Source organism: Piliocolobus tephrosceles, chromosome 15, assembly GCF_002776525.5.
Source record: "Piliocolobus tephrosceles isolate RC106 chromosome 15, ASM277652v3, whole genome shotgun sequence".
Lineage (NCBI taxonomy): Eukaryota > Metazoa > Chordata > Mammalia > Primates > Cercopithecidae > Piliocolobus > Piliocolobus tephrosceles.
The window spans coordinates 42,618,878-42,642,050 of record NC_045448.1 but is presented as its reverse complement, the minus strand read 5'-3'; the positions used below and the strand labels follow the sequence as shown (position 1 = coordinate 42,642,050).

The following is a 23,173-nucleotide window of genomic DNA, read 5'->3' as shown; positions in this document are numbered from 1 at the left end:
TCTCGCTTTACTACTTTGACTCACACACAATAAGCCTGAATCCAGTTCTTTTTCTACAGGATCTGCTTTCCATTTGGGGATATTGTGGGGAGGAGACTCTGGAAGAGGGATCTCCAGCATGTTGGTGGGAGAAGGATCGTAGACAGTCTAACATTGAGAGGACTGTCTCAGCTGTTGAAGATAATAGTGAACACATTCACAATCTCCGTTGATAAACAATTCTAGCAACTAATTAATCTTAGAATGGTGATGTTCTTAATGTTTTGTCTGATTATTAAGATAAACTAGATTTTTCAGGCAGTTTGCCTTCTAGTAACATCTGAACATTATTCTGACACTGCCAATGAGATTCATGTACTTTTTGGCATTTTAACATATAGACAAGTTGTTTTTTAAAATGACTAAGCATTTGCCTGGCATGGTGGCTCATGCCTGTAATCCCAGCACTCTGGGAGGCCGAGGTGGGTGGATCACGAGGTCAGGAGATTGAGACTATCCTGGCTAACACGGTGAAACCCCGTCTCTGCTAAAAATACAAAAACAAAATTTGGCGGGTGCCTGTAGTCCCAGCTTCTCGGGAGGCTGAGGCGGGAGAATGGCGTGAACCCAGGAGGCGGAGCTTGCAGTGAGCCCAGATTGCACCACTGCACTCCAGCCTGGGCGACAGAGCGAGACTCCGAGACTCGGTCTCAAAACAAACAAACGAACAAAAAGATGCTCTTTGCTGGCTGCCTTTGAGAAGCTGTGACTTCCGAAAGGTCAGTTATAAAGTAGTGGCCCCTTTTATTGTTTGGTCCCTTTTGCCTAGACTTTGCCCCCTTAGTCAGTCTGAGCTGAAGTGTTCTTGTTTGAGTTTTTTTTTTTTTTTTTTTTGAGGCCGAGTCTGGCTCTGTCGCCCAGGCTGGAGTGCAGTGACGCAATCTCGGCTCACTGCAAGCTCCACCTCCCGGGTTCACGCCATTCTCCTGCCTCAGCCTCCTGAGTAGCTGGGACTACAGGCGCCCGCCACCGCGCCAGGCTAATTTTTTGTATTTTTAATAGAGACAGGGTTTCACCGTGGTCTCGATCTCCTGACCTTGTGATTCGCCCGCCTCGGTCTCCCAAAGTGCTGGGATTACAGGCGTGAGCCACCGCGCCCGGCCTTGTTTCAGTTTTAAAGCTCTTTAGCAGGCAAAGTCTTGCTGTAATTTTGATCTGCTCTTTAGAAATTTTTTTCTAAAAGTTGCTTCATGTTGGAATTTGATCTTTAATTGGTATTGCTTTGTGTTGTGGTGGTGAGAATTTGAGGAGATTTTAAAAATGTTAAAATTTCTTGTAGTGTTATTTTAATCCTCAGTTAAAAAGAATTACATGATCAAAGTGAAACACCAGGTGATGGAAATTTAAATTTCAATTATATTATTTCGATCGCCTTTCAGTTCAATACTGTATAAATCCAATAGGTTTTAAGTATTTAAAAATAAAAAGTAATATTTGAAACTGAAGATGAAAGTCTTAGTGCTTTTACTGTGCAGATAAGGTGGGTATTTTCAGAAGTCAGTAATTACTAGATCTCTGATAGGATTCAACATAACCCAGAACCTGAGTTAAATTCTGTTCTTTCACAGTAGACTGTTTCTTTTAATGTGTACAGGCTGCTGCCAATTTTAGAATTCAGTGGAAACTTTCTTTTGTCAGTGCCCTTTCTCTAACCAAAGTGCTTATTTTCCCCCTACTTTTTGGTAAGCAAGTTATTTTCTTTTTTTTTTTTTTTTTTGAGGTGGAGTCTCGCTCTGTCGCCCGGACTGGAGTGCAGTGGCCGGATCTCAGCTCACTGCAAGCTCCGCCTCCCGGGTTTACGCCATTCTCCTGCCTCAGCCTCCCGAGTAGCTGAGACTACAGGCGCCCGCCACCTCGCCCACCTATTTTTTGTATTTTTAGTAGAGATGGGGTTTCACCATGTTAGCCAGGATGTTCTCGATCTCCTGACCTCGTGATCCGCCCGTCTCGGCCTCCCAAAGTGCTGGGATTACAGGCTTGAGCCACCGCGCCCGGCCGCAAGTTATTTTCAACATTATTCTTTTTATATTTGTAAAATTAAAACTTTCTTCATTTGAGAAAAAAAGTGTTAAAATGTGAAAAGTTAACTTGCCCCGTCTCTTCAATCCCATCACCCAGTTTCTGGGTATTCTTTGAGAAACGTTCCGTTAACACATTAACATATATACACATGTGCATGTACACACACAAACACATGCAAGTGTATACAATTACATATATGTACACATACAGATTTTCTTTTATTATTTATTTATTTATTCAGACGGAGTCTCGCTCTGTTGCCAGGCTGGAGTGCAGTGGCACGACCTTGGCTCACTGCAATCTCTGCCTCCCGGGTTCAAGCAATTCTCCTGCCTCAGCCTCCCGAGTAGCTGGGACTACAGGCATGCACCACCATGTCCAGCTAATTTTTGTGTTTTTAGTAGAGATGGAGTTTCACCATGTTGGCCAGGCTGGTCTCAAACTCCTGACCTCAGGTGATCCACCTGCCTCGGCCTCCCAAATGCTAGGATTACAGGCATGAGCCACAGCGCCCAGTTGGATTTTCTCTTTTAAATCTATAATTGGGATTATTCTATGATCTTGTTCAGCAGTTGGCCTTTTTTACTTAATGATACATTTTGAAACTCTTTTCATGCCAGGAGCAGAGGCTTAGGCCTGTAGTCCTAGCACTTTGGGACGCCTGAGGCGAGAGGATCACTTGAGCTCAGGAGTTCGAGACCAGCCTGGGCTACATGGCAAAATCCCATCTCTACAAAATTTAGCCGGGTGTGGTGACGTGCTCCTGTAATTCCAGCTACTCAGGAGTCTGAGGTAGGAGGCTCACTTGAGTCCGGAAGGTTGAGGCTGCAGTGAGCCGTGATAACGGCAGTGCTCTCCAGCTTGGGTGACAGAGCAAGACCTTGTCTTGAAAAGAAAGAAAGAAAAGAAACTATTTTCATATTAGTTCTTATCAATCTCCCCCATTCTGTAAATATTTGTATGGGATTCCATTGCATGGATGGGCCATAATTCATTTAATAAATGTCTCTTCTGATGATAATAGTGAAGATTGTAACAGTCAATATTTATTGAATACTGACATGTGTTTTGTCATCTGAGTCTCATTACAGTCCTATGAAGTAGTGCTGTTACCCAGTTTTATGCCTGAGATTTAGGTAGTTTATCCAATATGTCCAGACTCACATAGTGGGTCAGTGGCGCCCTGGGCTCTGATTCCCATGGCCCCACCTACTCTGCTGAGAAATGTTTAGTTTGATACTAATTTTTCAAAAGGGCAAACATTGGCGCAGAGCACAATCTTTTCCATATATCCTTGCAAATTGGTGTGAGTATATATTTAGGCTAAATTCCAAAGTGGAAAATAGCTGAGTTAAAAGGATTGTGCTTTAAACATTTTTTGATAGACACTGCCAAATTTCCCTCTAAAATGTGAAAGTCAGAACTATATTAATAATAATAACCATCATCATATGCAGTTATCCGCCTGAATAATGAATAGGATCCTATATTAATTAATAACACATTTAATAGCACATTTAATAGCAAACATCTGGAAATAACATAATTAAAAAATAGAACAGCTGTTTTTTTATTTTTATTTTTTTTGAGACAGGGTCTTGCTCTGTCACCCAGGCTGGAGTGCAGTGGTGTGATCTCCTCTCACTGCAATCTCTGCCTCCCTGGCTCTAGTGATCCTCCCACCTTAGCCTCCCAAGTAGCTGGGACTACACACCATGCCTGGCTAATTTTTGTATTTTTTGTAGAGATGGGATCTTGCTATGTTGCCCTGGCTGGTCTTGAACTCCTGGACTTGAGTGATCCATGTACCTCCGTCTCCCAAAGTGTTGGGATTACAGGTGTCAGCCACTGCGCCTGGCCTAGAATAGCTTTATTGAGATAAAATTCACATACCATAAAATTCAGTGGTTTTTGGGATATTTTTACCAGATTGTGCAACCATCACCACCCACAGTGTTTTTTTTCCTTTTTTTTTTCCTTTTTTTTTTGAGATGGAGTCTCGCTCAGTTGCCCAGGCTGGAGTGCAGTGGTGTAATCTTGGCTCACTGCAACCTCAGCCTCCTGGGTTCAAGCGATTCTTGTGCCTCAGCCTCCCAAGTAGCTGGGATTACAGGCGTGTACCACCATGCCCAGACCCGGCTAATTTTTGTATTTTTAGTAGAGACAGGATTTCACCATGTTGCCTAGGCTGGTCTTAAACTCCTGACCTCATGATCCACCTACCTCGGCCTCCCAAAGTGCTGGGATTACAGGTGTGAGCCACTGCACCCGGCCTACTGCCTGGCTAATTTTTACATTTTTTTTTGTAGAGACAGGGTCTCTCTGTGTTTCCATTCTGGTCTTGAACTCCTGGCCTCAAGCAATTCTCCTGCCTTGGCCTCCCAAAGTGTTGGGATTATAGGCATGAACCACTAAGCCCGATCCGTAGGTTCTATTTTTAAAAATCAATTGCAAGTTGGTTTTATGGCTCCCTATTCATGTATTCATTAAATTCAACAAATATTTACTGAGCAACGATTATGTATTTAGGACTGTTCCAGGTGTTGGGGATATAGCAGTGAATAAAACAAAGTCCTTGCTTTCAATGACCACCTATTCTAATACATCCGTAACACTGTAGTCCCAGCTGTTTGGGAGGCTGAGGGAGGAAGTTTGTTTGAGTCCAGGAGTTTGAAGCCAGCCTGGGCAACATAGTGAGATCCCATCTCAAAAGAAAAAACACAATGTAATTTATCTTTCATGGGATTAGAGAAAAACAGCAACAACAAGAAAAACCAAGGGTGATAAGTGTTAGGAAGTAATAGGTTAGAATAAGGGGTGTGCAGAGTTTAAGTGTGTGCCATGATTAGGAAAGGCCTCGGTGATAGGTGATGCCTGAATTAGGTCTTGGAGGGATGCAGGAGGCACCTGGGAAGATAGCTGGGTGAGAGAGTTTTAAGCATAGAGAAGAGGAAGCACAAACCAATCCCCAAGGCGGGCATGTCTTTGGTCAATTGGAGCAACAGGAAGGAAACCGAGAGAGGCGAGAATGGTGGGGAATTGGGGGGGAAGGCAGGGGCGTGTAGCTCATGAAGCGCCTTATAGATGCACCGACTGAAAGGATTTAGGTTTGATTGTGTTCTTTTTGTCATTTGGTAAGGATTTTCGATTTACATCTGAATGTGGGTTTTGAGGAGAAGAGAGAATTTGGCTTAATTTTAAAAGATCACTTTGGTCTGTGTGTGGAGTGTAGACTCCAAGGTCCTGCAGGGGTGGAGCCAGTGAGGCCAGTTAGGACTGCAGTAAGATGCAGGGTGGGTTTCTTGGCTAGCTCACAAAGCCTCTGGTACTGGTATTTGGTTTCTCCTGGATGGTCAAGGACTTCCTTGAGTCCTGGGTTCGGGCAGCTAAAGGTCCTGTTGGTCCAGGCTGTGGTGTCAGGGTTTCCGTTTTTCTGGGTAAAGATATTGTTGTAATCAGCCAAGTGAGCCTCTGGCCTCATGGTATGACAAGGGTCTCTACTCATCCCCCACACACTTTGTTGCAGGACCAGTGGGAGTCTGGAGCTGGGGTGGGCAGACTATAACCTGCAGACGAACTCAGGCCCACTGCCTGGTTTTTGTGCAGCCCCTGAAGTAAGAAAGAATGGATTTTGGAGGGGTGTGGTGGCTCACGCCTGAAATCCCAGCACTTTGGGAGGCTGAGGCGGGCAGATCACCTGAGATCAGAAGTTCGAGAGGAGCCTGGCTAACATGGCAAAACCCTGTCTCTACTAAAAATACAAAAATTAACTGGGCATGGTGGTGCATGCCTGTAATCCCAGCTACTAGGGAGACTGAGGCACAAGAATTGCTTGAACCCAGGAGGAAGTTGCAGTGGGCCAAGATCATGCCACTGCACTCTAGCCCGGGCAACAGAGCAAGACTGCATCTCAAAGAAAAAAAGAGGATTTTACTTTTTTTTTTTTTTTTTTCTTTTTTTTTTTTTTTTGAGACGGAGTCTTACTCTGCAGCCCAGGCTGGAGTGCAGTGGCCGGATCTCAGCTCACTGCAAGCTCCGCCTCCCGGGTTTAGGCCATTCTCCTGTCTCAGCCTCCCCAGTAGCTGGGACTACAGGCGCCCGCCTCGTCGCCCGGCTAGTTTTTTTTGTATTTTTTAGTAGAGACGGGGTTTCACCATATTAGCCAGGATGGTCTCGATCTCCTGACCTCGTGATCCACCCATCTCGGCCTCCCAAAGTGCTGGGATTACAGGCTTGAGCCACCGCGCCCAGCCTTTTTTTTTTTTTTTTAAGACGGTCTCAATATGCTGCCTAGGCTGGTCTTGAACTCGAGCTTAAAGGCTCTTCCTGTCTCAGCCTTACGAGTAGTTATGGTTTTTACATTTTGTAACTGTTGAAAAAAAATCAAAAGAAGAATATTTTATGACTTGTGAACATTACATGACATTCAAACTTTAGTGTCCATAAATAAAGTTTTATTGGAACACAGCCATACTCATTCTTTTACATATTGTTTATGGCAGCTTTCCTACTACTTTGGCAGAGGTGGGTAGTTGCAATAGAAACTGTATGGCCTGAAAATCCTAAAACATTTACTGTCTGGCCCTTTATAGGAAACATTTGCCAACCCCTGATTTAGAATGGTGGTGCCGCCCAGGCCTGGACTTACACTTTACCACTGTCTAGCTGCAGGACCTCAGGCATGCTCCTTCCCTAAGGCTGAGTTTGCTTGTCTGTAAGATGGGGATAATCAGAGTACCTGTGTTATTTGGTGGCTTCCAGGTTCAGGAAGTGATGCCTGATTCTTGTCTTCTAACCACCCATGCTAAATGCGCTTGGATCCCACTGGGGACCACCATGACTTACAGAGTGTTCTGTTTCCCCAAAGTACTAAGCAATTATTAGAACTTATTATTTGATCAAGATAGTTTTGGTAGAACAGGGGCTTTTATGGTTGGTGTGGGAAATCAAGTATTTAGAAGTTAAGGACTATCTGTGTGTTTTTGTTTGTTTTTGCTTTTTAAATTTGAGACAGAGTCTTGCTCTGTTTAGGCTGGAGTGCAGTGGTGCAATTTTGGCTCACTGCAACCTCTACCTCTTGGGTTCAAGTGATTCTTGTGCCTCAGCCTCCCGAGTAGGTGGGGTTACAGACATGTGCCAACACGCCTGACTAATTTTTGTTATTTTTAGTAGAGACAGGGTTTCGCCATGTTGCCCAGGCAGGTCTCAAACTCCTGGCCTCAAGTGATTGGCCCACCTTGGCCTCCTGAAGTGCTGGTATTACAGGTGTGAGTCACCCCACCTGGCTGATTTGTGTTAATTTCAGAGATGCTTAACCCTCATTTATACCACTCCCTTTCTTTTCTTTTTTCTTTTCTTTTCTTTCCTTTCCTTTCCTTTCCTTTCCTTTCCTTTCCTTTCCTTTCCTTTCCTTTCCTTTCCTTTCCTTTCCTTTCCTTCTTCCTTTCTTTTCTCTTTTCTTTTCCTGCCTTCCTTCCCTCTTTCTTTCTTTTTCTTTCTCTCTTTCTTTCTTTTTTCTTTTTTTGAGACAGAGTCTCATTTTGTCATCTAGACTGAAGTGCAGTGGTGCTATCTTGGCTCACTGCAGCCTCAACCTACCAAGCTCAAGCAACCCTCCCGCCTCAGCCCTCCAAGTAGCTGGGGCTACAAGCATGCACCACTATGCCCAGCTAATTTTTTTGAATTTTTGTAGAGATGGGGTTTTGCTCAGTTGTCCGGAACTGGTCTCGAACTCCCGAGCTCAAGGGATTTGCCCACCTTGGCCTCCCAAAGTGTTGGGATTACAGGTGTGAGTCGCTGAGCCTAGCTATTCCACTCTTACATGACAATATTTATGCCTGAGCTCCACCTTGGATAATACCAGGATTCACTGCTTGGAGCTGATTGTGAGATGGCAAGGTACTTCTGGGTTGTAGTAAGTGCTTTTTTCTTTGTATCTATCCTAGAGAAAGAAAGTTTAGCTATCCTTGACTCCGACTTAGTGAATCTGGTGGCTGGGGAGGCAATGGGTGATCAAAAGTGGGATTCAGGAGATAGGTCCTACATATTGAGCATCCCAAATCTGAAAACCCAAAACATGCCAAAATCTGAAACTTTCTTAGTGCTGACGTGATACTCAAAGGAAATGCTCATTGGAGCATTTTGGATTTCGAATTTGGAATACCCAAGTGCTATCATGCAAATATTCCAAAATCCAAAAAAAAAAAAAAAAATTCAAACTCTGAAATAATTCTAGTCCCAAACATGTTAGAAGAGATACTCAACCTGTATTAAATCAGGAACAGCTGTTTTAGTAATATATTAAAAGTTTATGATTTTATATGAAAGACACTGGGATGTACACTTTAAGAAAGGAAGCGAGTTACATGTGTTAATATTACCCAGTAACTCGTGAAGCATAACCAAGATGGGACCCTTGTCCTCAAGTAGCCATAGAGCCATCCATGAGAGAAGGTGAGATGGTGCCACTGTGGAAGGCAGTGGAGGTGGGGGACAGAACTAACACAGCCTGGGGTGTCCCAGAAGGGCTTCTGAGGTCATGTCATTTGAGTGATACCAAACTGTTAGTTTTTATATCCTCCACTACCATGTACTCAATTTTTTTTTTTTTTTTTTTTTAGCTTTATCTAAGAATGCCTTTGACAGGCTAGGTGTGGTGACTCAGACCTGTAATCCCAGCATTTTGGGAGGCCCAGGTGGGAGGATCACTTGAACCCAGGAGTTCAAGACCAGCCTGGGCAATATGATGAGACCTCTTCTCTACAAATTAAGAAAATTAGCTAGGCATGGTGATGTGCTCTTGTAGTTCCAGCTACCCAGGAGGCAGAAGTGGGAGAATTGCTTGAGCCTGGGAGGTCAAGGCTGCAGTGAGCCATGAAGGTGACATTGCACTCTAGCCTGGGCAACATAGTGAGACCCTATCTAAAAAAAATTCTAGTTTAATATATAATATGATAAATATTGACAAATGTAATTTACATAAAGGAAAAGCTCCTTTAGATCCTTAGGAATTGTTGAGTGTAAAGGGGTCCTGAGCCCCAAAAATTTGAGAACCTTTTTTTTTTTTTTTTTATGGACAGAGTCTTGCTCTGTCGCCCAGGCTGGATGGAGTGCAGTGGTGCGATCTCAGCTCACTGCGACCTCTGCCTCCCGGGTTCACGCCATTCTCCTGCCTCAGCCTCCTGAGTAGCTGGGACTACAGGCACCCGTCACCATGCCCGGCTGATTTTTTTTTGTATTTTCAGTAGAGACGGGGTTTCACCATATTAACCAGGATGGTCTCGATCTCCTGACCTTGTGATCTGCCTGCCCTGGCCTCCCAAAATGCTGGGATTACAGGCGTGAGCCACCGTGCCCGGCCTGAGAACCATGGTTTTAAAGGCACCAGTTTCCAAGTCCTCAACTTCAATGTGGACACCTATAAAACAAGCAGGCCTCAGAACGTGCCTGTGGTAAAGGCTCCAGGTTCTCTTTTCACAATTCCAATTCTCACTTTACAAACGAAAAGCACTCCTCTCACTCATACAGAACCTTACTGAGGTGCGTTGTCTCAGGGTATAAAACCCTGTGGGATGTGCGTGAAAGAGATGACTCAAAATATATATAGATGTATTTTTTGAGACGGGGTCTTGCTTTGTTACCCAGGCTGGAGTGCAGTGGCGCGATCTCGGCTCACTGCAACTTTCGCCTCCCGGGTTCAAATGATTCTCTGGCCTCAGCCTCCCTAGTAGCTGGGATTACAGACAGGTAATCCCATGTCAGTTTACCATGCTCGGCTAATTTTTATGTTTTTAGTAGAGACAGAGTTTCGCCATGTTGGCCAGGCTAGTCTCGAACTCCTTAGGTGATCTGCCAACCTCGGCTTCCCAAAGTGCTGGGATTACAGGCCTGAGCCACTGTGCCCAACCCCGACACAAATATTTAATAAAAATGTTGTATTGACCAACTGCTTGGGAGGCTGAGGCAGGAGAATGGCGTGAACTCGGGAGGCGGAGGTTGCAGTGAGCCAAGATTGCGCCTCTGCACCACTGCACTCCAGCCTGGGTGACAGAGCAAGACTACATCTAAAAAAAATATATAAATAAATAAATAAATATATATATATATGTGTGTGTGTGTATATATATAGTATTGAAAAATTTGTAATGAAATATTTTAATGTGTCATCCCTTTCTGCCTTTAAGCAGAAGAGTAACTAGTGTATTTAGAAGTCACTGGAATCCTTTTGATCTAAGGATTTTATTTTTTTATTTTTTTTATTTTTATTTTTTTGAGACGGAGTCTTGCTCTGTCGCCCGGGCTGGAGTGCAGTGGCCGGATCTCAGCTCACTGCTAGCTCCGCCTCCCAGGTTCACGCCATTCTCCTGCCTCAGCCTCCCGAGTACCTGAGACTACAGGCGCCCGCCACCTCGCCCGGCTAGCTTTTTGTATTTTTTAGTAGAGACGGGGTTTCACTGTGTTAGCCAGGATGGTCTCGAACTCCTGACCTCGTGATCCACCTGTCTTGGCCTCCCAAAGTGCTGGGATTACAGGCTTGAGCCACCGCGCCCGGCCTACTGATCTAAGGATTTTTTTTTAAGCAGTACTTTTGAAGAAGTGTGAAAGTGAATGACTCTAATAATAGGCAACAAATTCTATTGCAAAGTTATATGATTATCAGTTCTTTACTTTTTAAAAATGTTTTATTTTGTCCAGGCATGGTGGCTCACACCTGTAATCTCAGTGCTTTGGGAGGCTGAGGCTGGCAGATCACTTGGGGCCAGGAGTTTGAGACCAGCCTGGCCAACATGGTGAAACCCCATCTCTACTAAAAATACAAAAAAAATTAGCCAGGCATGGTGGTGTGCCCCTATAACCCCAGCTACTTGGGAAGCTTAGGCATGAGGATCTCTTGAACCCAGGAGGTAGATGTTGCAGTGAGCTGAGATTGTGCCACTGCACTCTAGCCTGGGTGACAGAGCAAGATTCTGTCTCAAAACTTTTTGTTTTTTAAACTTTTTATTGAGAAGGATCTCGCTCTGTGGTCCAGGATGGAGTACAGTGGCATGATCTCAGCCTAAGGCAGCCTCAACCTCCTGGTCTCAGGCAATCCTCCCACCTCAGCCTCTCAAGTAGCTGAGATTCCAGGCCTGTGCCACTGTACCTGGCTAAGTTTTTGTATTTTTTTTTTTTTTTTTTTTGTAGAGACTGGGTTTCTCTTTGTTGCCCAGGCTGGTCTCGAACTCCTGAGTTCAAGCGATTGTCCTACCTCGGCTTCCCAAAGTGCTGGGATAACAGGTTTGAGTCACTGCCCAGCCTGGTTGTAAAATTTGTAATGGATGAAGAGACATGAATAATTGAAAAGTTTTTAAAAAACTGTACTTATTTTATTTAAAAATGGTTTCAATAGAATTTTACTGTTTTATTTATTATTATTATTATTATTATTATTATTATTATTATTATTATTATATAAGACGGAGTTTCACTCTTATTGCCCAGGCTGGGGTGCAATGGCACGATCTCAGCTTACTGCAACCTCCGCCTCCCAGGTTCAAGTGATTCTTCTGCCTCAGCCTCCCAAGTAGCTGGGATTACAGGCATGTGCCACCACACCTGGCTACTTTTGTATTTTTAGTAGAGATGGGGTTTCACCATGTTGGTCAGGCTAGTCTCAGAAACTCCTGACCTCAGGTGATCCACCCACCTTGGCCTCCTTAAGTGCTGGGATTATAGGCTGAGCCAGTATACTTGGCCCTATTTTGTTAATTTTATACTGAATTTTGTAATATTCATGTTTTGATCAATTACATCCTGTTAATACTTGGAGTGGTAACTTAATGAAAAAATTTGACACAATTTACAGCCACAGGAATTTTTTTTTTTTTTTTTTTTTAAGGGACAGAGTCTCAGAGCGGGCACAGCAGCTCATGTCTGTAATCACAGATCTTTGGGAGGCTGAGGTGGGCAGATCACTTCAGGCCAGGAGTTCGAGACCAGCCTGGCCAACTGGCAAAAACCTGTGTCTACAAAAAAAATGAAAACATTAGCCAAATATAATGGTGTGCACCTCTTATCCCAGCTACCCAGGAGGCTGAAGCACAAGAATCACTTGAACCTGGGAGAGGGAGGTTGCAGTGAGCTGAGATCGCACCACTGCACTCCTCCAGCCTGGGTGACAGAGCCAGACTCCATCTCAAAAAAAAAAAAGGAAAGAAAAAGAAAGAAAAAAAGACACAGAGGCTTGCTCTGTCACTCAGGCTGGAGTACAGTGGTATGATCATAACTCACTGTATCACCAAACTCCTGGCTCAAGCTATCCCTCCTTAGCCTCTCAAGTAGCTGGGACTACACTGAACCCAGTAGCACAGGAAATTTTAAAACAGTTAAATTGTAAGCCTATTTTTTTTGTTGTTGTTGCAGAGAAAGGTAATGGGGTGTTTACAAAATTTCAAGTATAAAAATATAGTAGGTCCTTTTAAACCTCGGTTGTAGAAGTTTGTTCAGCAAATATACTGAACACCTGTGTACTGTGTGCTAAGGACACAATGATGAGAAGAGAGAAAATAAGGTGGCTTCCTTGCCCTTATGTAGCCTGGTCTAATTATGATTAGTTTGCAGAAATCCGTGTACATTGGGTCAGCTGCCACTGGAGTAAGGCAGGCTGGCTCCTCCCAAACCTATTGCTTTCAAAGGATTCATCAGAACAAAAGAATTCCGCTTTATGTGTTCTCTTTAATTTGTCCATATTTAATTCTCTTTTTGTTTTACAACAAAAAGTTTTAGGTGAAAATTATGTGTAGTGTATAAAACTTAAGTGTGAGATTTGGTAAAATTTGACAAATGTTTAAAAAATGTATCAGGGCAAAATTAAGTGGGGGAAGCAGAATGGAAATACAAAGTATATGAGAAAAAGTAGCAATGTAAATTTTCTGTTAAAGATTAGTATATATTTTTAAAAATTAGAGTTGGTAGGTATATCGAAACATAATATTTGGATTCAAAACAGTTTTAAAAATATATTTATTTATTTTTTCTTTTGAGATGGAGTCTTGCTCTGTTGCCAGGCTAGAGTGTAGTGGCGCCCTCTTGGCTCACTGCAACCTCTGCCTCCTGGGTTCAAGCGATTCTTGTGCCTCAGCCTCCCGAGTAGCTGGGATTACAGGCATGCACCACAACACCCAGCTAATTTTTGTATTTTTAGTAGAGATGGGTTTCACCACGTTGGCCAGGCTGGTCTTGAACTCCTGATCTCAGGTGATCCACCCACCTCAGCCTCCCGAAGTACTGGGATTACAGGCATGAGCCACCATGCCTGGCCAAACAGTTTTTTTTCCCCCTGAGATGAAGTCTTGCTCTGCTGCCCAGAGCTGGAGTGCAATGGCACAATCTCGGCTTACTGCAATCTCTGCCTCCTGGATTCAAGCAATTCTCCTGCCTCAGCCTCCCCAGTAGCTGGGATTACAGGTGCATGCCACCACACCCGACTAATTTTTGTAGTTTTAGCAGAGATGGGGTTTCACCATGTTGGCCAGGCTGGTCTCGAATTCCTGACCTCATGATCTGCCCTCCTCGGCTTCCCAAAGTGCTGGGATTACAGGCATGAGCCACCGCAGCCAGCCAGTTTTATTTATTTATTTATTTATTTATTTATTTATTTATTTATTGAGATGGAATCTTGCTCTGTTGCCCAGGCTGGAGTGCAGTGACGCAATCTTGGCTCACTGCAAGCTCCGCCTCCCGGGTTCATGCCATTCTCCTGCTTCAGCCTCCCAAGTAGCTAGGACTACAGGCGCCCACCACCACGCCTGGCTAATTTTTTGTATTTTTAGTAGAGATGGGGTTTCACAGTGTTAGCCAGGATGGTCTCGATCTCCTGACCTCATGATCCGCCTGCCTTGGCCTTCCAAAGTGCTGAGATTACAGGCATGAGCCACTGCAGTTTGATTTTTTAAATGTTGCATTTGTCAGAATTTGCATCCTTTGCAACTATACAGAATAAAAATGTACAGGATACATAGTTTTTCTAAGTTCTTTCAGGGATCAGCAGAAGGTTTGGAGACCACTGTGCCTTTAGTGTGCTATAGCCAGGGCTATAGCACACTAAAGGGCTGTGGGATCCCACTACTATAGGTCACTAAGTCAAAATAGTGTCACCAAGAGTCAGAAGATAAGGATGGTCAGCAAGGGGGCATCAGGTTGGGCAGCAGCTCCCCAATTGACATGTTAAGTAACTCTAGCTTTATAGGTGGGGACAGTATACCAAGGAAGCATTTAAACCCTAGATAATAATATTGAAAAGCCTGGAGATAGCGTTAAGCTTTTTTTTTTTTTTTTTTTTCTTGAGACAGGGTCTTGCTCTGTCGCCCAGGCTGGAGTGCAGTGGCGCAGTCTTGTCTCACTGCAACCTCCACCTCCTGGGTTCAAGTGATTCTTGTGCCTCAGCCTCCCGAGTAGCTGGGACTACAGGTGCATGCCACCACACCTGGCTAATTTTTGTGTTTTTGTTAGAGACGAGGTTTTGCCACGTTAGCCAGAGTGGTCTCAAAGTCCTGACCTCAAGTGATCCACCCACCTCAGCCTCCCAAAGTGCTGCAATTACAGGTGTGAGCCACTGTGCCCAGCCAGCATTAAGATTTTGACTTTTTTTTTTTTTTTTTTTTTGAGACGGAGTCTCGCTCTGTCGCCCAGGCTGGAGTGCAGTGGCCAGATCTCAGCTCACTGCAAGCTCCGCCTCCCGGGTTTACGCCATTCTCCTGCCTCAGCCTCCCAAATAGCTGGGACTACAGGCGCCCGCCACCTCGCCCGGCTAGTTTTTGTATTTTTTAGTAGAGACGGGGTTTCACCGTGTTAGCCAGGATGGTCTTGATCTCCTGACCTCGTGATCCGCCCGTCTCGGCCTCCCAAAGTGCTGGGATTACAGGCTTGAGCCACCGTGCCTGGCCAAGATTTTGACTTTTATAAAATTCTTCTTATAAGAGACTTCATGGCAGAATTTTATCCACCCCTTTATTCGTTTACTTATAATGAGTCATTATTTGTGATCCCTAAGGATATGTTTGCATAATATGATATCATAATGCATTTGGAAGAAAAATGGAAACACCTCCATTTTTTTCCATTTAAATGAAACTCTCTGAAACAGTAAGACCACAGTCTACATGCCATCTTGTGAGCACCTTTGCATTGTGCACAGTTCCTTATGTGTGTTGATGGGAGTAGGTGAAATAAATATTTTGGCACTCCCCACTCATGCCCACCAGTGACATAAATTGCCTGATTCATACAAAACCCTCTTAGGTTATTAGTATCTTAGGTTACAGGCAAGGTGATAGAGAAGTCCAGTGACTGACTTAATGTGGCCAAGGGGAATTGGCCCAGGTCAGATCACAGAGCTTGTGTGCTTGGCGGAAACTCCATTTCTTTTTTTCTTTTTTGTTTTTTTTTCAGATGGAGTGTCGCTTGGTCGCCCAGGCTGGAGTACAGTGGTGTGATCTTGGTTCATTGCAACCTCTGCCTTCTGGGTTGAAGCGATTCTCCTGCCTCAGCCTCCTGAGTAGCTGGGACTACAGGTGCGCACCACCATGCCCAGCTAATTTTTGTATTTTCAGTAGAGACAGGGTTTCACTATATTGGCCAGGCTAGTCTCTAACTTCTGACCTCATGATCCCACCCACCTTGGCTCTGCAAAGTGCTAGGATTACAGATGTGAGCCACTGCACCCAGCCTTTTTTTTTTTTTTTTCAGACAGAATTTCGCTCTTGTTGCCTAGGCTGGAATGTAATGGTGCGATCTTGGCTCGCTGCAACCTCTGCCTTCAGGGTTTATGTGATTCTCCTGCCTTAGCCTCCCAAGTAGCTGGGATTACAGGTGTGTGCCACCATGCTTGGCTAATTTTTTTTTTTTTGTATTTTTAGTAGAGATGGGATTTTGTCCTGTTGGTCAGGCTGGTCTCGAGCTCCTGATCTCTGGTCATCCACTGATCTTGGCCTCCCAAAGTGCTGGGATTACAGGTGTGAGCCACCATGCCCAGCAGAAACTCCATTTCTTCTTCTTTTTTTTTTTGAGATGGAGTCTTGCCCTGTCGCCCAGGCTGGAGTGCAATGGCGTGATCTCGGCTCACTGCAACCTCCACCTCCCGGGTTTAAGCGATTCTCCTGCCTCAGCCTCCCAAGTATCTGGATCACAGGCACGGGTCTCCACACCCGGCTAATCTTTGTATTTTTAGTAGAGATGGAGTTTCACTATGTTGGCCAGGCTGGTCTCGAACTCCCGACCTCATGATCCACCCACCTCGGCCTCCCAAAGTGCTGGGATTACAGGCATGAGCCACCACGCCCAGCCCAGAAACTCCATTTTTTTTTGTGGAGCAGCGGCTCCATCTTTGTAATGATGTGTGGGGAACTTTGAGTCACATCTCAAGCATCAAATTAAGGGCCAAATTGGCTTTAATTGATACTTATTGTTATATATGTCATTTTGGAACCAAGTAAGTGAAAAAGCATAATTTTTCAGCCCTTAGAAAGATAAAAATTAAGTTTTATTAGCTGACAGTACGATATACAATGGTCTTTTTAAACAAATTGTCCCTATTTCTCAATCAACCTGTATAATTTTTTTTTTTTTTTTTCAGAAAGAGTCTCACTCTGTCCCCCAGGCTGGAGTACAGTGGTGCGATCTTGGCTCACTGCAACCTCTGCCTCCCGGGTTCAAGCAATTCTCCTGCCTCAGCCTCCCAAAGAGCTGGGACTGCAGGTGTGTGCCACCACACCCAGCTAAGTTTTGTAGTTTTAGTAGAGACGGGGTTTCACCATGTTGGCCAGGCTGGTCTCAAACTCCTGACCTCAAGTGATCCAGCCACCTCTGCCTCCCAAAGTGGTGGGATTAGAGGTATGAGCCACCACGCCTGGCCTAACCTGAATAATTTATTTAAATGTTGGTGCTAAGCCATTACAGCAAATGCTCTGAAGATTTTTTTCTAATATAAGTGTTGAAAATAAAGCAAAATTTAAACATTTAAAAACCGGATTCCTTATGCCAATCAAAATGTGTTTTTCTTGACTACATCTATCAAAAACCTAAGAAGCAGAACAAATCAATCTGTGAAATAAAGGAAACATATGCTTTATAGCCAGGCATGCTGGCTTACTCCTGTAATCCCAGCACTTTGGGAGGCTGAGGCAGGCAGATCACTTGAGGTCAGGAGTTAGAGACCAGCCTGGCCAACATGGTGAAAACCCATCTTTACTAAAAATACAAAAATTAGTCAGGCATGGTGGTGCGTGCCTATAGTCCCAGCTACTCAGGAGGCTGAGGCAGGAGAATCACTTGAACCTGGGAGGCCGGGGTTGCGGTCAGCTGAGATGGCACCACTGAACTCCAGCCTGGGAGACAGAATGAGACACAGAGTAAGACTCTGTCTCAAAACAACAACAGAAAAAAAACAAAAAAAACCCAACACATGCTTTACAAAGGTAGAAGAGGAAATTATGCATAAAAGTCATTATAAAGTCTTTCAGGCATATAAAAAACAATAGATGATAACACAATGAACACCTGTTTATCCACTACCCAATTCAAGAAACAGAACATTACAAATATCGTTGAGGGCTGGGCGCGGTGGCTCACGCCTGTCATCAAGCACTTTGGGAGGCTGAGGTGGGCAGATCAAGAGGTCAGGAGATGGAGACCATCCTGGCTAACACGGTGAAACCCCATCTCTACTAAAAAATACAAAAAAATTAGCTAGGCATAGTGGTGGGTGCCTGTAGTCCCAGCTACTCGGGAGGCCGAGGCAGGAGAATGGCATGAACCCAGGAAGCGGAGCTTGCAGTGAGCCGAGATTGCGCCACTCCACTCCATCCTGGGCAACAGAGCAAGACTACGTCTCAAAAAATATCGTTGAGTCTGTAATCCCAGCACTTTGGGAGACGAGACCGAGGCGGGTGGATCACCTGAGGTCAATAGTTTGAGACCAGCCTGGGCAACATGGTGAAACTCTGTCTTTACCAAAAAATACAAAAATTAGCCGGGTGTGTTGGCACATGCCTGTAGTCCTAGCTACTGGGGAGGCTGAGGTGGGAGAATCGCGGGAACCCAAGAGGCAGAGGTTGCAGTGGGCCGAGATCGTGCCAGTGCATTCCAGCCTGGGCGACAGCATGAGTCCTTGTCTCAAAAGGACTCATTTAATACATGATTATGTATTATGTTTTATTTTTTAATACATGATTATTATTACCATTTTTACCATTATTATTACCATTATTACCATTATTAATATAATACATTATTATTTAATACATGATTATGTACATTTAATACATGATTATGTACTCAAAATATAGCATTGTTTTACATAAACTGTTTTTATAAATGGTATAATCAATGGAGTCCGCAGCTTGCCTTTTTAGTTCAACTTCATGTTCATGTTTGATTTCTATGGCTGTAGCCCTTGCATTTTAACTGTAATGTAGTGGGCATTGATTTATTTGTTCTTTTGTTCATAGAAATTTTGCTATTACTGTAGTGCTGCAATGGATAATTTTATTCATGTCTCAGTGCACATGTAGGAGACTTTCTTTAATGCATCTACCTAGGATTGGAGTTGCTGTATTGAAAAGTATGCACATCTCTCCTCGATGTTGCTAAATAGCTCTCCAGAGTAGTTCTACTGATTTATATTCTTAACAGTAGTGAGTAGAAGTCCTGTTGCTCAATATCCTTGCCATTTCTACATGTCGTCAGACTTTAACACTTTGCTAATCTGGTAGATATGAAATATATCTTGCTTTTTTCTATTTTCTTTTTTTTTTGAGATACAGGGTCTTGCTGTGTCACTTAGGCTGGAATGCAGTGGTGCAGTCATGGCTTACTGCAGCCTCAACCTCCTTGGCTAAAGCAATTCTCCCACCTCAGTCTCCCAAAGTGCTAGGATTACAGGCATGAGCCACTGCACCCAGCCTCATGTCTGGCTTCATTTGATCAGCATAATGGTTAAAAACATTTATCTGCATGTTGTTTGTGTTGTCTATTTCTTTTTTAAAATTCAAGATATAATTCACATAACAAAATTTACCATTTCAAGTATGCAATTTGGTGGCTTTTATGATATGTACTATATTGTACAACTATCATCAGTATTCCAGAACATTTTCATCACCCCAAAAAGAAACCTACTTGTTAGTAGTTATACCCTGTTCCCCTTCCTTGCATACCCTGACAACCATCTGCTATCTATCTCCATGGCTTTGCCTATTCTGGACATTTCATATGAATACAGTTATACAACATGGATCCTTTTATGTCTGGCTACTTTCACTTAGTTTATTATCAAGATTCATCCATGTGGTATTTCATTCATTTTATGATTGGATAATAATTTATTGTATGGTTATACAACATTTTGTTTACCCATTCATCAGTTCAATATTTGTATTGTTTTTACTTTTTGATTATTATGACTACTATAAACATTTGTGTCCAAATTGGTGTGTGAATGTGTGTGTGTGTATATACATATATGTATATATGTATATACACACATTTTTTTGAGACAGTCTCACTCTGTTGCCCAGACTGAAGTGCAGTGGCATGATCATAGCTCGCTGCAGCCTTGAAGCCCTGGGCTCAAGTGATCCTCTAGCCTCAGCTTTCCAAGTAGCTGGTGTTACAGGCATTTACCACCACTCCAGGCTAATTTAAACATTTTTTGTAGAGTTAGGATCTCACTGTGTTGCCCAGGCTGATCTCAATCCTCAAGCGATCCTTCCACTTTTGCCTCCCAAAGCGCTGGGATTGCAGGTGTGAGAGCCACCCTACCTGGCCCCCTCCCACTTTTTTTTTTGTTTTGAGACAAGGTCTTGCTCTGTTGCCCAGGCTGGAGTGCAGTAACATGACCATGGCTCACTGCAGCCTCAGCCTCCCACATCAGCCTCCTGAGTACCTGGGACTACAGACATACGCAACCACACCTGGCTAATTTTTGTTTTTTTTTTTTGTAGAGACAGGGTCCCACTATGTTGCCCAGGCTGGTTTCAAACTCCTGGGCTCAAGCCATCTGCCTGCCTCAGCCTCCCAAAGTGCTGGGATTACAGTTATGAGCCACCGCACCTGATCCTGACTTTTCTTTTTCTTAATGGTTGATTATACATCCTAGTTACTGATTGTATATTGCAGATATCTTCTTTTATTTATTTATTTTAAAATATCTGTAGAAACAGAGTCTTACTGTGTTGCCCAGGCTGGTCTCGAACTCCTGCAGTCCTCCTGTACTGACCTCGAAGTGTCTGGATTGCAGGCATGAGCTACCATGCTTGACTGCAAATATCTTTCTGACCGTGGCTGGTATTTTTACTTTGTTTATGGTGTTTTGAGGCTTATAGAATCTGTACATTTTTTAAAAATTTAAACAGTTATTTTATTGCTTGAGTACATAGACAAATTTATGCGACGAGGACAGAGACTGAAGATGACTCATATTTCCAATTGGGAGGGAGGACTCGCTTTGTCTTATAATATCAAGCCAAATGGTGAATCAAACTCAGAATCAGACAGAATTTAGCATCCTTATCCTTTCTGTTCCTCTCAAGATGCTTTTGAACAGTGACTGCTTTTTTAATTAAATGGTAGAGATCTTCAGGGAGATGAGGAGCAAGTCCTTTGGACTTAAGAATTCTTTTTTTTTTTTTTTTTGAGACGGAGTCTCGCTCTGTCATCCAGGCTGGAGTGCAGTGACCGGATCTCAGCTCACTGTGGATTTAATAATTCTTAAGATTTTATTGCCTTTCACAAAACGTACTTGTGCAACACCATGTGAGTCTCTCCGGATCACACTGATTTGTGAAGGAGTCAGGCCTTGTTGGCCAGTTTGTAAGTCTCCTTCATTTCATCAGATGTTAGCTTCAGCCAAGTGGTGATGCTGCAGAGATAGGGCAGAGCCAACTCGGACAGGCCCTTCCTGGGAGCGTGCATGCGACCCATGACGGCAGCAGTCAGGCGGCAAAAGGAAGAAGCTGTACATTTTAACAGACAAATTTATCAATTGTTTTCTTTATGATTGGTGTGATTTTTAACTTATCTGAGAAAACATCCAATATTGTCTCCAAGATCATAAAGATTCTTTTATGTTTTCTTTAAAGTTTTAAATATATTCATAAATAATTTACTTGACTTTTACATTTCAAATTGAGTCTTTAGTCCACCTATAATTATTTATGTGAGGAATTTAATTTTATTCATGTGGATAGCACTTTCCTCAGCACTACAGAATAGTCCAGTATGTACTTCACTAATCTGAAGAGCCTTATTTGCCATATATCTTGTTTCTTTGGGCATGTGGATCTACTTCTAGGTCCACTATCCTGTGTTTTTTTTTTTTTTTTTTTTTTTTTGAGACAGAGTCTTGCTTTGTTACCCAGGCCGGAGTGCAATGGCGCGATCTTGGCTCACTGCAACCTCTGCCTCCTGGGTTCAAGTGATTCTTCTGCCTCAGCCTCCTGAGTGAGTGGGATTACAGGTGTGCACCACCACGCCTGGCTAATTTTTGTATTTTTAGTAGAGACAGGGTTTCCCCATGTTGGTCAGGCTGGTCTCCAACTTCTGACCTCAGGTGATACAGCCGGCTCGGCCTGCCAGGGTGCTGGGATTACAGGTGTGAGCCACCGGGCCCAGCCCACCATCCTATTAATTCCAGCATCAACACTATACTGTCTTAATTACTGAAATACAATCAGCTTATTAATTTCCATAAAAACCTTCTTGGGAATTTTGATCACATTACACTAAAATTTTTTACATTAAATTTATGGATTAATTTGGAGAGTTGGCTTTTTTGTTTTTTTGAGATGGAGTCTCGCTCTGTTGCCCAGTAGTGCAGTGGCACAATGTTGGCTCACTGAAACCTCCACCTCCCAGGTTCAAGCAATTCTCTGCCTCAGCCTCCCAAGTAGTTGAGATTACAGGCACCTGTGACCACGCCCAGCTTGTTTTGTTTTGTATTTTTAGTAGAGACGGGGTTTCACCATCTTGGCCAGGTTGGTCTTGAACTCCTGACCTTGTGATCCACCCACCTCAGCCTCCCAAAGTGCTGATATTACAGGCGTGAGACACTATGCCCACCCTGAGAGTTGGCATTTTTACATTATTTAGTTTTATTATCCATGAACATAGTATATAATTCCACTTCACTATTCTTTAATGTCTTTCAATAAAGTTTTATGATTTTCATCTAAAAATTATTTTATATCTTTCGTTAGATTTATATCTAGGTGCCTTATAACTTGTGTTGCTATTGCTAATTATATCCTTTATAAAAATTACAATTTCTGCCTTTTGCTGATATAGCTGTACAGTTGATTTTGTACCTTCATCTTACTTGTAGCAGTATAGACTGTTCCTAATTTATGATGGTTCAATTTAAGATTTTTTGATTTTATGATGAGTTTATTGGAATTTAACTTCATTGTATGTCAAAGAGCACCTGTACTTTTCATTTATTCTAATAATTCAAAGGGTCTATTTTTGTTGTAATGTAGACAGTGATACTATCTGGAAATAAAGACGGTCTTTGCAACCTTTATAATACTTTTGTCTTGTTGCAGTGGTTAAACCCTCTAGAGTTGTACTGATGAGAAATGGTGACAGCTGGCATTCTTGTCTTTTTATTTTTATTTTAAAATGCATTTTTGGATCACATTTGCTAATTTATGTAGAATTTTTGCATCTGTGTTTCTAAGTGAGATTGGCCTACAGTTTTTCTCTCTTATACTGTCTGGGTTTGGTATCAAGATTTCAGTAACTTATTTATTTATTTATTTATTTATTTTTTGAGACAGGGTCTCATTCTGTCACCCAGGCTGGTGTGCAGTGGCATGATAATGGCTCACTGCAGCGTCAACCTCTCTAGGCTCAGGTGATCCTCCCACCTTAGCTCCCTAGTAGCTAGGACTACAGGTGCATGCTACCATGCCTGGCTAATTTTTGTATTTTTTGAAGAGACAAGAGTTTTGCTATGTTGTCCAGGCTGGTCTTGAACTCCTGGGCTCAAGCAGTCTACCTGCCTTGGCCTCCCAAAGTGCTGGGATTACAGCCATCACACCTGGCCATGATTTCGCTTTTTTTTTTTTTTTTTTTTTTT

General features: G+C 43.2%; 1 protein-coding gene and 1 pseudogene across 2 annotated transcripts in view; one reads left to right on the top strand and one right to left on the bottom strand.

The window, feature by feature from the left end:
• KCNG3 (potassium voltage-gated channel modifier subfamily G member 3) overlaps positions 1-23,173 on the top strand; it is a 61,032-nt gene that overhangs the window by 9,321 nt on the left and 28,538 nt on the right. The gene's annotated exons all lie outside the window — the stretch shown is intronic.
• LOC111524192 lies at positions 20,481-21,018 on the bottom strand (annotated as a pseudogene).